General features: G+C 44.8%; 1 pseudogene; it reads right to left on the bottom strand.

The window, feature by feature from the left end:
- Positions 1–1,943: 1,943 nt before the first annotated feature.
- On the bottom strand, positions 1,944–15,542 carry LOC133130943 (sphingomyelin phosphodiesterase 3-like; annotated as a pseudogene).
- Between the last annotated feature and the right edge of the window lie 921 nt (positions 15,543–16,463).

Here is a 16,463-nt window from a genome sequence, read left to right as displayed (position 1 = left end):
GACTGCTGTATTTGCTATTTCTCTGTGATAATTCAAGACCAGATGGAGAGTATGGTTCTGGGAATGTGTTGCCTAATGTGGTCACCCCGCTAGCTGAGCCAATATCCACAATAGACTCTACCACAGGTTCTCCTTCCATAACGCTTAATTGTGTTTGTGTTCGTTTTACTACTCTTTGAATATCCACAGATATTTTTCATTTTACAGAAAGCGATCTCTACACTGTGGAAAACCTTCTTCTTGTTTCTCTACATTTTCTTTGTTTTGGGTCTTTGTCTTTGTTCCAGCAGAACATATACACAGAATTATTCATCAGTGGCAGTTTATTTCTCCAATTCTGCACTGAATGCAGAAGTACAATGGCTGTGAAGCAATAAGAAATGCTAAGTTACTGCACACAGGCGTGTCATCTGGGTTCAACCATCAACCCACCCTGAACCCATCCCCCAAAACCCCCTGTAATATCTGTCAGAAATGCTGACGTCTACTTTAAAAGGCCTAAATGAACACCCACTAAATGCGAGTTCACTTGTGTTAGGTGAACAGTATATTTCAGCCACTGCCTTGGTTGGTTAGATATTTTAGCTACTGTGTACAGTATCACTGTAACTGTGGTGTTCCCACACGCTCAGTCAATATTGAGTGTGACGTGACGAAACTGTAACTGCAGGTCTAAACTTCTCTCATGTCAAAGCCTCCACCCTTCACCAGCACAAATGGAGATGACAGCTGCAGTAAATTCATGCCTTTCCATTCATATTGCAGAAATGTGCATGTGAATAGACACAGTTCTGTGAGAGCAGGAAGTAGAATGATGTGTGTGGGGACAATTGGCACACAGTGAGCGGATGACAACTCAGATTAGCTTGAGAAATTAGTAAACAAATGCAACACCCCAGTGATTGAAAATAATATGCATTTAATAACAGAAGAAGACAGCCATTGTATAATAAGATTTTGGAATAGTCCCCTAGATAACTTTCCACATCAGTAAAGGAGGCAAACCCAGAGTAGGTGGCAATGACTTTCCATGAAAATATTTTAAAAAAATCAATGATAAAGAAATAATAGCTACAAAACTATATACGATAATATAATAAAATAAAACAAGACAAAGAGGCCACACGTGGTGCATTGTGAGAGAGGAATTATCTTGACAAACACCACAGGTTCTGTAGACAGACCATATGATCAGCTCAGGATTCTTAAAACAGAGCGTTCCTCCTTTGCGGCCATTAAACTGGAGTAATCAAGTATCAGAAGAAGAACCAAAAAGAATACTTATTTAATAGCAATATTATGAATGAAAAATAAATATATACTTTAAAATTCAGAAATGGTTACTCTGTTGATATTTTGAAAGCCTTTTTATCCTGAAAGCAAAAAAGTTCCTATACTGCCCACTGCTGGAAGATTTGGTATTGGTCTTTGCAGATATTATTAATGAAGTCATCACATTGATTTACATAAGTATGCTTTAGATAGTTGTATTACAGCTTAATTAATACTTGAAAAATTCAAAATCAATCTTTAATATTAATGAAAGGATATGACCGAGAACAATAATGTTAGCAAAGGATCCATCCATCCATCCATTATCTGAACCCGCTTATCCTGAACAGGATCGCAGGGGCGCTGGAGCCTATCCCAGCATACATTGGGCGAAAGGCAGGAATACACCCTGGACAGGTCGCCAGTCCATCGCAGGGCACACACACCATTCACTCACACACTCATACCCATAGGCAATTTAGATTCTTCAATCAGCCTATCCTGCATGTCTTTGGACTGTGGGAGGAAACCGGAGTACCCGGAGGAAACCTACGCAGACACGGGGAGAACATGCAAACTCCACAAAGAGAGGCTGACCGGGATTCAAAACCAGGACCTTCCTGCTGTGAGGCGGCAGTGCTACCCACTGCGCCATCCGTGCCGCCTGTTAGCAAAGGATGTTTTAAAATAATCATAAATATTCATAAATAAAGCGCCAGAAATACCACACAGTATGAAAACGGATATTGTGAATCAATGCTAAAAATGAATCTGTTCAAATGCACTTCCTCTGGAAACGTAACATTGCTGTACTTTTTTGGAATTACCTGAAATGTATTTTCTGGCTTCAAGCTATGATGCTCGAGTGCCCTCGAGATACTTGGGCACAAAGATCTTAACCTCCCCTGTCTGTGAAGGGGAGGATGTGTCACACTAAAAAGCAATGCCTCTGTGCCATACATTTCTGTGATCTCGCTGGTACTACCACATGAGGCACACCTGCAAGTACATATTAAATAAACACCATTTAATTTGCACATAATAATAATAATAATAATAATAATAATAATAATAATAATAATAATATTGGTTGTCAAGTAAATAACTGTAAGTGTAAACTTTGACTTCAGTGGCTTGTTTAAATGCTATACCACTGCTCCCCCTACTGGCAGGAAAAAGGACTGGCTGGGCCAAAAAAAGTTTGATGCGGTTTCTTGCCCTCAATAGCATGTGTTTTGGTTGATGTTACATCACATTACATTAATGGCATTTGGCAGACTCTTTTCCAGAGCAATGTACAGTTGATTGAACTCAGCAGGAGACAATCCTCCCCTGGACCAATGGAGGGTTAAGGGCCTTGCTCAAGGGCCCAACGGCTGTGCTACAACCTTGCGTGTCCCAGTCATGTAGCTTAACCACTACGCTACAGGCCACCTATGTTCCTACCGAAGCAAAGTCAGTTCTACCCACTAAACTGAGAGTTGCTACAATGGGCCTAGTTCAGTTAAGATTGCCTTTCTCCATATTTGGAAAATAAAATTAGTTGCATTTTTTTTTTTTAAGTGAGCAAAACAAAGAGAAAAACAGAAACAGGTGAGCCTTGGACTCTGGTCTCCTGTATGAGAGAAAAAATCACACTAGCCCAAACTCTGCTGGGAGCCAGAGCTGCCTTTTTTGGATATACCAGGCTGCCCTCTTTTTCTTTACCATTTTAACATGGCCGTCTGCCCCCAGGGTGCTGTTGAGGGCCGACATATAGATAACTGTTCAGGCTCCACAAAACCATGATCCTGAACAAACAGGAACTGTGCAGTCCAACAATAATATTCTAAACTGTCCAATTGAACAATACGCATCATGTGTGTTCCATATACATGTGTAACACTACGCATTTTAAAATAGATTTGTCAGGCCAGCACATATGTGGTATAACTACTCCAGCTGTAAAAGCCTTTCATTCTTCTGAGGGTAGAGCAGAAAGGAAACACCAGCAATTCTGGGAGCAAATATTGCTTCCTATTCAGTTCTCCTTTAACATTTTAAATAAAATTCCTTACAATAAAATTGTTTCTTTTCCAACCCCCCTGTAGGTTTTATCACCTCATTCTCAAGATTTCTCCGACAGCCATCGTCAAGGCAACAAAACGTTGAGCGCTGCTACTAAGTCCAAAAAATAAAATGAGACAGAAAGTTTTGGTTAAGAATCCATCCTTGCATCCCTTACAAACAGGAGGGGGGAAAGATGACGTGATGATGTAAGACATGCCCTGATTGGACGCAGCGGTGCCGTGTTAGGGTCAGGTTCTGTTCCCGTCAGCCAAGGGCTCCTCCCCCACCGAGACGGCGAGGCGCATGGCAACGGCGAGGTGGTCAGTGAGTCCTGCCAGCTGAGTGATGAAGCTGTACTCCTCAACACCCTGCAGGGGGCGACAGAGGGAAATAAACCACCAGCTGGGTAAGCCACCACCATGTTATACACTCCGCACGGTATACACCAGGGTGAAATACATATCGTTTTGGATTCAAAAACGGTTCTGTGCTCAATTGATCTTGCCTGATAAGTGTGCCCACCAGAACAGGACCAGAAGGCGGGGTTTGCACTTTTTGAGAGTATTTCATGGGTTTGAATACACCAGACAAGCTAGAAACACCAGAAAATAATTTCAATCCAGAATAATTACGTATTTGACCCAGGTCTGTTCATTATGTGCACAATATACTTCAATACAATGCAAGGCTGATCGAATTATTGAAAATCCAAGACATAGAATGCATGAAATTAGTTCAGAAAAAAGGAATTCATCAAATGTTATGACATAATGAAATTGTTTTAACTAATAATCCTTCCCTCATATTATATGCATAAAAACAAATGCCCACAGTCAAGTTTTTTTGATATTTTTGAGAAGCATCACTGAACTCACTGCCTAATAATAATTCAGATGAAATCTCGCACAGTATGCCACACCAATGTAATGCTGTACTACTACTGATGCTGTGATTGCATGTTTTGTCAAACAATATAGCAATACAAATACAAATATAGCAATAAAAATGGATGATATTTCCAGTCAGACACAATTAGTCAGAACTAATCTTATTGTCCTGGGTGCCTGATGAGGGTAGGTGGGTCTGGGGTGCCAGGCACTGGCATGGGCCCAACTCAACAAAACACTGGTGAAGGAAGGTGCCCACTTGACAACCCTGTGAAATGCTCGCATTAGCACCCTTTTGGCTGATGCATAACATTGTTGTTTATTGCCTGGTTATTTGGTTGGTAGGAACCATGCTAGTTTGGGAACATCTGAGCTAAGCCTTTATGCACAGGCCCCCTAATTATAAGCACAAGGCAATTAACATCATATCCTGTGTGAAGTGTTCTCATAGCGGCCGATTCAGACTTGAGATATGTGCATTCAAAGTCAATTTTATTCCAAATTTGCACATTCAGAGTTGAGTGCCTCAGTAGTACACAAGAGAAAGGGACCTAAACAAGTGCTTAGGGAATGGGGCGGAGCCTGTGTGTCTCATGTTCAACTCAGATATATTCAGACTGATTTAAGCACAAGGTGGAATATCTAGCATGCTTCAATTGGTAATGGTAAATGGTTGGCATTTATATAGCGCCTTTATCCGAAGCACTGTACAATTGATGCTTCTCATTCACCCATTCATAGACACACTCACACACTCACACACTCACACACTCACACACCAACGGCGATTGGCTGCCATGCAAGGCACCGACCAGCTCGTCAGGAGCATTTGGGGGTCTTGCTCAGGGACACTTCGACACAGCCCGGGCGGGGGATCGAACCGGCAACCCTCCGACTGCCAGACGACTGCTCTTACTACCTGAGCCATGTCGCCCCCTATAATGTTGCATAACTTAGTGGCTTAGGTTTATATTTCATGTTGAATGTTTTTCAAGGGAAATAATGATGTTACTAATTCTGATCTGATGATTACTAATCAGATATTAATGCATATGGAATTGAACCATGACGTTCTGTTTGACTAGGGTCTACACGAGTGCTCCTTCAATCAATGAGTAATGAATGAGTTTGCCTTTAACCGCCGATTAATTTGTGAAATGAATTTGGGGCGACGTTAGCTCCGGAGATAAGAGCAGTCATCTGGCAGCCGGAGGGTTGCAGGTTCAGTCCCGCCCTGTGTGTGTTGAAGTGTCCCTGAGCAAGACGCCTAACTCCCAACTGCTCCCAACGAGCTGATTGGTACCTTGCATGGCAGCCTTTCGCCATTGGTGTGTGTGAATGGATGAATGAGAGGCATCAATTGTAAATCTCTTTTGATAAAAGCACTATATGAATGCAGTCCACATATCATAACATATTGTTATCTGGGAAAATTCTTAAAAACAGGTCCAGACCAAGAATCAGTTCAAGGGAGTTTTCTGCCCCATCGATTTTCAGCTCAGTAGCCACTGGCTAGGTTTTAGAATACAGCAATAAAACGGCTGAAGCCTCTGACTGAAATCCTCTGTTTCCCAGTCCGTAGATATCATTGGGCAGAACGTACCACTTTCCAGTCCTGCTGCAGCCCCTCTTCACTGTACAGGATGTAGTCGATCCTCCTCCCATTGCCACTGAGTGGTATGGTCCGGCCCTCCTGATTGACGCAGTGTTTCATTCCAGCAGGAAAAACCAAGTACTCCCTCCTCCCCTCCTCATTCCCCAACACCCTACGCGAAACACAGAAACAAACAATTGGAATGATGTGTACAGATCTGTGTGTGTGTGTGTGTGTGTGTATGCGCGTGTGCGTGTGTGTGCGCATGCAGAGCTGGAAAATCCAGGCTCAGAAAGTAAAAGTCCGCCCCCAGTATTCTGTTCCAATCACCTGGAATTACTAATTTTGCACAATTCTTTAGCCAAGAGGTAGAACTAATTAGTGAACTTCATAGATAGAAACACATGGCTGGATATTTACTTTCTGACCACCTGGACTTTCAACCTGTGTACGTGTTTGTGTGTGTGTGTGAGTGTGAGTGTGTGTGTGTGTGTGTGTGTGTGTGTGTGAGTGTGTGTGTGTGTGTGTGTGTGTGTGTACGTGCGCGTGTGTGTACGTGCGAATGCGAGACTCACTTCTGCAGCTTTTCTGGCGAGCAGACTTCCTCATCATAGAGCCCACTGATCTCCAGCAGGGTGCCTGTTGACACACACACCAGGGTGAGAGGATCAGCGCTCCAGATTCACACACAGTGACACACACACACCAGGGTGAGAGGATCAGTGGTCAGATTCACACACAGTGACACACACACACCAGGGTGAGAGGATCAGTGGTCAGATTCACACACAGTGACACACACAAACCAGGGTGAGAGGATCAGCGCTCCAGATTCACACACAGTGACACACACACACAATCCGTTCGGTGTGAACGCATTACTCATTATTACATTATTGGAATTTGGCAGATGCTCTTATCCAGAGCGACATACAGTTGATTAGACTAAGCAGGAGATAATCCTCCCCCGGAGCAATGCACGGTTAAGGGCGGATCTTATTGTGGCTACACCGGGATTGGGACCACCGACTTTGGGTGTCCCAGTCATTTACCTTAACCACTACGCCTACCTTAACATTACTCTTGCAGATTACTCTCTGCAACGGCCAGAGCAGTGCGCCCCCAGACACTTACCTAGGGCCCAGGGCTGATCCTCCCCTGGTCCCAGGCGACACGGGTCCTTATAGTGAGAGAAGAGAACGTGGTGCTGCTCAAACCGATCCTCTGAAGAAGAAGGAAAGAGGAAGTGTCACTTGGACAAGATGTAGTTCCTCCGGGCAAAGTGTGGCTGAGACTATTTGGTTACAGAAGTGCGCCAAGATGCCCTGTTCTACATTATCTCATTTCTCATGATCTAATTTTGCTCAATAAAACAAACATCCTATTTAAATAATGAAAACAGAATTCAGTAAGAATATGTTACCAGGACAGGGAAACACTGCAAATAATGCACGTGGGGCAGATATGGCCAATATCCATTGTTCAGCAAAATTTGTAGGGGGGGTGCTAGTAATGGGAATGTCTATACAATAGTGGTCCCTATGTACGCCCAATAGGCCACAACGTCTGGCAAAGCTGTGCTGAAACAGGAAATAGAGGGCACCAGAATCTAAGCCATGGTGAATCGATGAATTGGCAAGCGCTTTATTGATGATATCAGGATATTTCTGCCTCAGTCCTGCATACCATCCAGGACTGAGCCCACAGGACACAGGTAGACTTTCCTGGCCCCGTACCCTCTTACTCTCATTGGGTCTGATACCTGAGGAGCAGTTGTCAAAATTCAAGTCCCCCAGAATGACATCAAAAGCAACCTGGTCCTTCTGCCATTTTGTCATTTTTCTGAAACGTGCCCCATACTCCAGCAGTGCGTTTAGCTGCTCACAACGGACCAAGGAGTCTCCTAAAGAAATCACAGAAAAGAACAGTTAGAAAATGACCAAAATACTAGAAATTGAATGAATGCATTCTGTTGAAAAACAATAAAACAATAAAGGAAGAAACTAAATCATTGAAAAATGCTTTGACCAAGAAAACATCACATTTGCCAGAAAAAGATAAAACACAAAACAGAGAACCGGTCAGTTAAGAAATACACCAAACTTAATTATTACTCACTGGCCCTGAATCCTGAATCAAGAAAAAAATATCAATACATGAGCCTATCTACTTAGAGGTTTGACACATTGTGTGTTCAGACATGCTCTTCTGCATACCACTGTTGTATTCTAATGTGTGGTTATTTACATTTCTGCCACCTTCCTGTCAGCTTTGACCAGTCTGGCCCTTCTTCTCTGACCTCTCTCATTAACAACACGTTTCTGCTGCTCACTGGATATTTTTTGTTTTTCACACCATCCTCTGCACGACTGCATGAAAATCGCAGGAGATCAGCAGTTTCTGAGATAATTAAACCATCCTCTCTGGCACCAATAATCATTCCACGGTAAAACTTGTTTAGATCACATTTACATCCGATTCTAACATTTGGTCTGAACAGCTGAACCTCTTGACCACGTCTACATTCTTTTATGCATATAGTGGCTGCCACATGATTGGCTGATAAAATATTTGCATTAACAATTTATTATTAAATTGTTCACTGAGTGTATATGGGAGACCATTAATACTTTCTGGGATCTACGGAACAGAAATTGCACATCAAATCCCAGACCTGGAGAATATTAAAGAAACCTGAATGTAATCAGGTGGCACGGATGGTGCAGTGGGTAGCTCTGCCGCCTCACAGCAAGGAGGTCCTGGGTTCGAATCCCCGTTGGCCGGGGCCTCTCTGTGTGGAGTTTGCATGTTCTCCCCGTGTCTGCGTGGGTTTCCTCCGGGTACTCCGGTTTCCTCCCACAGTCCAAAGACATGCAGGTTAGGCTGACTGGAGAGTCTAACTTACTTCCCTCCACTGGCTGCCTGTCATGGCTCGCATCAAATTCAAAACATTGGTGCTAGCCTTCCAAGCAGTTAAAGGGTCTTCCCCAGCCTACACCCCTGCCAGACCTCTTCGTTCAGCCTCCACAGGCCGCTTGGCACCTCCCCCTCTCAGAACTCCCCGTTGAGGTCAGAACTATAGAATCTCTCCCCACCTTCAAGCGCAAGCTGAAGACGCACCTCTTCAAGCAGCACCTCTCCCCATCCCTCCCTACCTCCCTGTGAACCTTAATTGTTGTCTCTGTGACTTGCTTTGTGTATCGGTATTTTTAGTTGGCTAGGTAAGCAGTGTTTGGATAGTTAACTTTGGTCACTTTTGCTCTTGTTTGTTTGTTTGTTTGTTCAAAAAAAAAAAAAAAAAAAAAAATGGCCCTTGTCCTTATCTTTGTTGTACAGGTAGCAGTTGAAATTGTACGTACTTCTAGGGTCTTTCAGCGAACTTATCCCTGGTTATGGGTATGCACTTTGTTGTACGTCGCTCTGGATAAGAGCGTCTGCCAAATGCCAATAATGTAATGTAATGTAAATTGCCCATAGGTATGAGTGTGTGAATGAATGGTGTGTGTGCCCTGTGATGGACTGGCGACCTGTCCAGGGTGTATTCCTGCCTTTCGCCCAATGTATGCTGGGATAGGCTCCAGCGACCCTGTTCAGGATAAGCAGGTTAAGATAATTGATGGATGGATGAATGTAATCAAAAAACGATCAAACATATTCAAAGCCCCTTGATTTCTTAGGAATATTATTTTTAAATGGAAAATAGGCTCTAGTTGTGGGCTGGACAAGAATGTGTTGTTAGATAAGACAAAATTGCAAAGTGTTGGATAGTTCAAACGCATTCTCATATGTGGAGCTGCTTTATGAATATGAGCCTGGATGGATTTTTCTGAGCAGAAATATTATACCAGAAGAACAATATGTGCAGGGAAATCTGTTTCTTGTACCCAGACACACAAACACACACAAGAACACTAAAAGAAGAAAGGTTCACGCGAGACAGAACATAATCCACCAACGATAAACCAAATCAGATCTCTTCCTCACAAGCGTCTAGATGAGAAAAGTGACTCTGGAGGGACTGGCTGTGTGCGAGGCTCTTAAAGAAGCAGCATATTTATGAAAAATGAGACAGGGGCATCAAACAGAGACTATTACCATGGCAACAGGTGAACACGTACAGCTTGAGTCACAAACATGTTCTATTTCATATCAGTCTCCATGTCACCATTATCCAGAGCGACGTACAGTTGATTAGACTAAGCAGGAGACAATTCTCCCCTGGAGCAACGCAGGGTCAAGGGCCTTTTGCTCGAAGGCCCAACGGCTGTGCGGATCTTATTACGGCTTCACTTCATGTACAGAAAGCAGTGTCGTGTCAGAGGGCGAGAGGTAAGAGCAGTGTCCTCAGTGGGAGGAGTTTTACTACCTTCTGCTCCTGTGTAAAAATATATTAGCTGCCGCTCGATGGAGTCTTCACTCCATTGTGGCAGCAAAACATGTTTAAAAAAAACAAAACTTAATTTTAAATTTGCTTCCAATCCAAATGGCTAAATGATGTCAGATGATTCAATGAAAACAGGACACAGACTTGTTGTAAAGAGATAAAGGAGAAGTCTCAGGACAAATCAGTTAGCCCAATATAATTGCAAGTCATCCGGACAACCTGCCATTTGCAGCCTGAAACTGAAATGGTAGCATTACAAAGAATCCTACACCTAAAGCAGGAGCTGGATTGTCAGAGTGAATGCTGAAATAAGAACCAGGTTTTTTTTTTTTTGCATTTTAACGATGAAGCAATAATTGCCATGTACTGCCTTCCAAGGAATGAAATCATGGAGCTGCTGTCTCTCCTCAAGGCGGACCTGGACAGGATGAGCCGGCGCAACTACGCTTCAGCCCTGAGGTACAGTCTTTTATCAGTCTTGCAGATCATAGGGGAAGGCCATGGCAAGAGCAAAGCAGCTATGAGTAATGCACTGGCCAGGGTCACCATACTGCTATTCTGGCATGTGAAAAACGTTCCACTGTAATGTTCCCGGTGAGGCGCAAGGAGATAACAGAAACCAACCTGGGTTTCTATGGCATAGCTAACATGTCTCGGGTCACTGGAGCAGTGGAGCGCACATTTGTCCCGATCCTCTACATTCGCCATAAGGGATACAGTGCCCTCAACATCCAAGTTGTGTGCGATTGAAAAAGACCAAGGGACCACTGTTCTGTGTTTGTGAGTGTTCAGGCACAAAATGGCTGCCATGCAGGCGAGTTCCCCCTCATCACTGTAAAGTGCTCGTTTAGTGGGAGAAAAGTGCTATAAATGCAATGATCTAGCTGTCTATGACTCTTCTGCATGGGCCAGTTCCAGCCTATACAGGACATGTGAAAGAGGAGATATCCAAGAGTGTCGCTTTTTGGATGACAGTGGTTATCCTCTCCAGAAAATACCTTCTGACACCCATTCCAGGCCCACCCAGTGCAGCAGAGCAGTGCTACAGTCCTGCACACATGTGCACATGTAGCATTGTTGGGTGCACAGCAGGGCAATGGAAAATGAGATTTCACTGCGCCATAAATCCACAGAGGGACTAAGGGTTGAAGAAAGTGCAAATTGTTAGAACAAGCTCCTTAATGTCATTTTGATTCCATATTGCAGCCACAGAGACAAAAGTTAATTGAAGTGCAGGCTATCTTCAGGTAACTCTTTGAGTAGCTCTTTAAAAAATCTCTTCACAGCGTCTTTTGGGAAACGCATGACATTTTCAAGGCCATGAAGCAGGCTATGTTGTACATTTTCAAGATGCGCTGCTATCGAGAAACTCACGCCTGTTTAGTGAGCCAACCCCTCTGACTTTGATATTTGTTTGGTGGGTTTATCCTCATCTATTTTCCCATTTTCCCCTTGTCCGGTCACTCTAAGGTCTCCTGTGATTGGTCTGGACACCTGCCACTCATCATCAACCAATTGGTCCCATCCAGCCTCATTCCTGGTTCATCCAATCACCCCAAGGTGAAGCCACCTCAAACAGCCAGGATCACTCCCTCTGTCTCTGGGCTGTGTGATGCCTGGTTTGCTGCAGTTGTGGCCTGTGTAATTATGTGGCCCATTGTGTATTTATGTGGCCCATTGTGTAATTATGTGGCCCATTCTGTATTTTGTTCTTTCCAGTTGTCCTTCTGTACCTTATGGTTTTGTTTATTTTTTCCCCTGGGAGAGAAACTAGCTATACTCAAGGTACCCTGTACACAGCACACGTAGGTTTAGTTTCTGTTACAGAGACTATGTTACTATGTTTATTTTGTGTTTGGTTAGAGTAGTTAGAAGTAGCCTTTTGTTTGACTTCTTTTGGTAGACTTACAAGAACTAGTTAGTTGCGTTTTGTTCTAGAGTTCTTCAACATCTATAGTCTTCCTCCCTACCTCCTCTTTGCTGCTGTTGTGCAACCTACTGTGTCTTCACTGCAAATAGCAATGCATATAGACAGCTCAAATAGTACCTCACTTGTTGCACCATTGTAAATAAGCACCGTAGCACACTTAATGTTTATTCACATTCATCAGCTGGTTTTGTGTTACCCACCCTGTTGCCCTCAGAGGGGCGATCATAACACATACCTTCAATGGAGTGTAGATGAGTGCAGGTGATGTATCCCACAATCATCTTACCCTGAGAGGATTTGCCCACCTGCACCTGTGCAAAGGAAAGAGGAAGACTAAGAGGAAGAATACCTTATCACCCATCTCTCCAGTGGCTGCTCCTGGGCTCAAAATCCAGGAGGCAGCAGAAAATATCCCCTAAAATGAATTATTGAGAGATTAGCGATGAAGTGTATGAAATTGAATCGATGAATCGATCTAACATGGTGTGAAGAAAGAAGCTATGTGTTTACCTGCCAATCGATGATTCCCATCATTGGCAAACTTGTTAAGGAAAATTATTGAAAACAGGTCAAGATCAAAAATGAGTTTAAGGGGATATTTTCTGCCTCCTTGATTTTGAGCTCAGGAGCCACCACTGCATCTCTCTCTCTCCCTGCCTGGACATCCTTGGAGCTGGAAGCTGTTGGCCTTTACAGAAGATTAGCCGAACCTATCACGCAAATTGGAGTGTATGTGTGTGCACAAGTGTTCACTGTACACACACCCACATACATGGAAACCTTCATTTCAACATCAGTGCTCTTCATAATGGTCAAAAGAGATCAGAAAATCTTTAATTATGAGGCTTTTTTTCAGGGGAATATTATTAATTACCATTTTCACTTGTGGAGTAATTAAAGAAAGAGCATGACATCAATTTGGTTTATCTCTTTCAGTCTCTCCCAGAAGTAGACGGGGTTGTTAGAAGGTTGATGTCTGAATGACTTCTTTAATGGGCACACATCTAATGCAAGGTCGTTTTTCCCCTTTAAATAGCTTTTTCATAAACTTAAATTGCATATAACTAAATAACTGACCACATTTACACCTTTTGTGGGAAAGGCATAGAAAAAAAAGGCAACTTTTCCTTGGGGTGAAAATCATACTTAATGCAGACACTATGCATATATTTATGGCAGAAGATTAGGGAGATCAATAAATAAAAACATACTGAAATCTCAATTCAAAGAATACTAAAATTCATGTTTCAACCCAACACTGGAAATGTATGGGTGTGCTTATACTGCAAGCTTTTTATACTGTAGCCTTTGCTAACACACAAGTGTAATACCTTCAAATGAAGCAATCAAATTCAAATTCCATCTTGAATTCAACAGACCTGGATGAAATAAGTACTTGTTTTGGATTCAAATACTTTTCCACACTTTACTAGGCTTATCTTGTGTATGGGAAAACTAAGAAATAGGTAAAACCTGCCTTTTGGTCCTCTAGGTTGGCTCAATCGGACCATGCAAGATCTGCAGTTGAAAAGAGAGGCAGAGTGAGGACCTCACCTTCACAAAGAGGACCCCTTTAGCTGCCAGAGCGTCCTCCCTGCGCCCGTTGGCAAAGCAGTGATAGTCCGCGTCCAGGATGGGGTACTGGCTGGCCAGCAGGAGGCCGCTGTTGAGGAACTTAAATTGGGAGCAGCACCCCTTCCAGGCGTAGCGCCCAACGTCACTCAAGATGAACGGGAAGTAGTGGTGTAGCTGCTGCTTCAACTTGACCGCTGCCTGCTTATCAAACACTTCCTGCAGACACAGGAAGTCCAGGTTGGCGGGGAAGAAGGCGGAGATCTCGTGGTCGAAGGCGTCATCGGCGGAACGTCTCTTTTGTGCGGCACACTTTCTAAGCGCTGAGTTGTGGTGAGAGGAGGAGTCCTTGGACATGTCCCCGTTGCCTGTGTGGATGTGTGTCAGGGAGTCCTGAGACGTGATGCAGCCATTTGGGTTGCCCTCGTCATAAACCACTGGATTGATCGCCTCAGAGGTTGGCCTTGAATCATTGATACCAATCTGGACCGTAGTCTGTTGACCTATGGGAGAATGCAGGATACAGTCAGGAAGAGTCTGGTGTCCTATGGCGGAATGTAGAGTGCAGTCAGGAAGGGTCTGTTCACCTGTGAGATGAAGTGGACAATCCGGAGTGGTTGGCTGCTCTGTGGAATGTGCAGGACAATCTGGGTGGGTATGTTGCACTGGTGACTGAAGAAGGCAAACAGGGATATCATGTTGCATTGGGGATTGGGAGTGCAAGGGGCAACCAGGGCTGATGTGTTGCCCTGTTGAGTGTAAAGGGCAGTTAGGGATGTGTTGCCCTGTGGCGTGCAAGGGGCAATCAGGGATGAGTTGCCCTGTAGCGTGTAAGGGGCAATCAGGGATGGGTTGCCCTGTAGCGTGTAAGGGGCAATCAGGGAGGGTGTGTTGCCCTGTAGCGTGTAAAGGGCAGTTAGGGATGGGTTGTCCTGTGGCATGTAAGGGGCAATCAGGGATGGGTTGCCCTGTAGCGTGTAAGGGGCAATCAGGGAGGGTGTGTTGCCCTGTAGCGTGTAAAGGGCAGTTAGGGATGGGTTGCCCTGTTGAGTGTAAAGGGCAATCAGGGATGGGTTGTCCTGTGGCGTGTAAGGGGCAGTCAGGGAGGGTGTGTTGTCCTGTTGAGTGTAAAGGGCAGTTAGGGATGGGTTGCCCTGTGGCGTGTAAGGGGCAATCAGGGACCGGTTGCCCTGTTGAGTGTAAAGGGCAATTAAGGGCGGTGTGTTGCCCTGCGAGGAGCACACATTCCTTGTCATGCGGCCCAGTCTCATCCCCCCCTACGTGTCCGTTGGGCTTGCTCTCTAAGGAGAAGGTCTGGGAGGAAGCAGAGCTGGCGGAGGGGCTGGTGGGCGAGTCCACGTAGATCTTGATCCGGGGCCGGCCGGCGCCGCTGAAGATGCGTCGGCCCAGCTCGCCGGCGCGGCCCCGCGTGTCCGCCAGGTTGTTGAGGCGCGCCAGGGAGTCGGGCAGCAGGCACACGTTGGCGCTGCTGAAGCAGAAGCTCCGGCCCTGGGGCCCCCACTCCGCCGAGCCCCGCTCCCCGCGGGCGGAGCGGCGGTGGCTGTACGCGTACGGGCGGCGGGTGACCTGCAGCGGGGCCCACAGCACGAAGCCCAGCAGCGCCACGGGGAGCCAGAGGAGCGTGAGGAGCAGGTAGAGCGGGGTGAAGAGGAGCACGCAGGGCGTCAGCGAGGCGCAGGGGTCCTGTGAGCACCGCTGCTGCTCCTGCGAGGTGGGGAGGAAGGAGGCGCCCAGGTGGTCCAGCAGCCAGTAGCAGGGGTAGATGAGCCCCCAGGACAGGTCGTTGAGGAGACGCAGGGAGGCGCTGGGGAAAGGGTGCGTGTGGAGGACCATGTTCGGCTCGGAGGAATCTGACCCGAGACGAGAGCGCAGGAGGAGAGAGAAATGCGCCCGCCTCACGTTTGCCGGAGACGAGACTGTCACATGATTCTCCCGCTGTGACGGGTGGGGGTTGCTACAGTCTGCCACTGGGGGTCGTCATGGCGAGGAGAAAACTCATGCACTTTATGATCCACAATTCCAACCCCGAAACATCGCTTCAGAACCTGCAGAGAAGAGTGAGGGAAGAAATTAGCACCATGGCACTAAGTCTAAAAATAAAAATGTATATAGATTCTCTTGACTATAGGACATGAGAGACAAATAATTTGCCAAAAAAGATATGATCCTCTGCACGCTGCTTCTTGTGTATAGTAAAATATTCAGCGTTAAATCAACTCTTATAGAGTTTATACGAGTCCATACGAGTTGAATTAACACTGGTCATCTTAGTGTGTGGTCTCTTCCTTGCAGAGGGCAGCACATTCAAAAGAAAAATAACAGAAATGGTTGCCATGCAAAAATAACAGTGCTGCTCACATGCTGTATTTACTTCTGCATTTCACTATTTGCAGTTCCCTCTCCCTTTATGCTGACTGCTCTATATTGTTGAATTGAAGTGTGAATGAGTTGATCATTGAGTGTTGAGAATATAGTTCTGAAATGTAATTGGATATGCCAGTTTTACTTTCAGGTTATCTCACAGAAAATAACTAAGAAGGGTTTATCATAAATGCTGGCACAAAAGATAATGTTGAATTAATTTGAATGAATTGAAAAGAAATGCTGAATATAATTGTTTCTCATGATTCTATTATGATCCTGAATACATCAACCAGTAGGCTTCTAAAAATCATAAGAATGCACACATGTAAACACACACACATACTCACACACACACAGGTATACACACACACACATAATTCTCTGGGAATA

This window comes from Conger conger, chromosome 6, assembly GCF_963514075.1.
Source record: "Conger conger chromosome 6, fConCon1.1, whole genome shotgun sequence".
NCBI lineage: Eukaryota > Metazoa > Chordata > Actinopteri > Anguilliformes > Congridae > Conger > Conger conger.
This window is presented reverse-complemented; position numbering and strand designations above follow the sequence as displayed.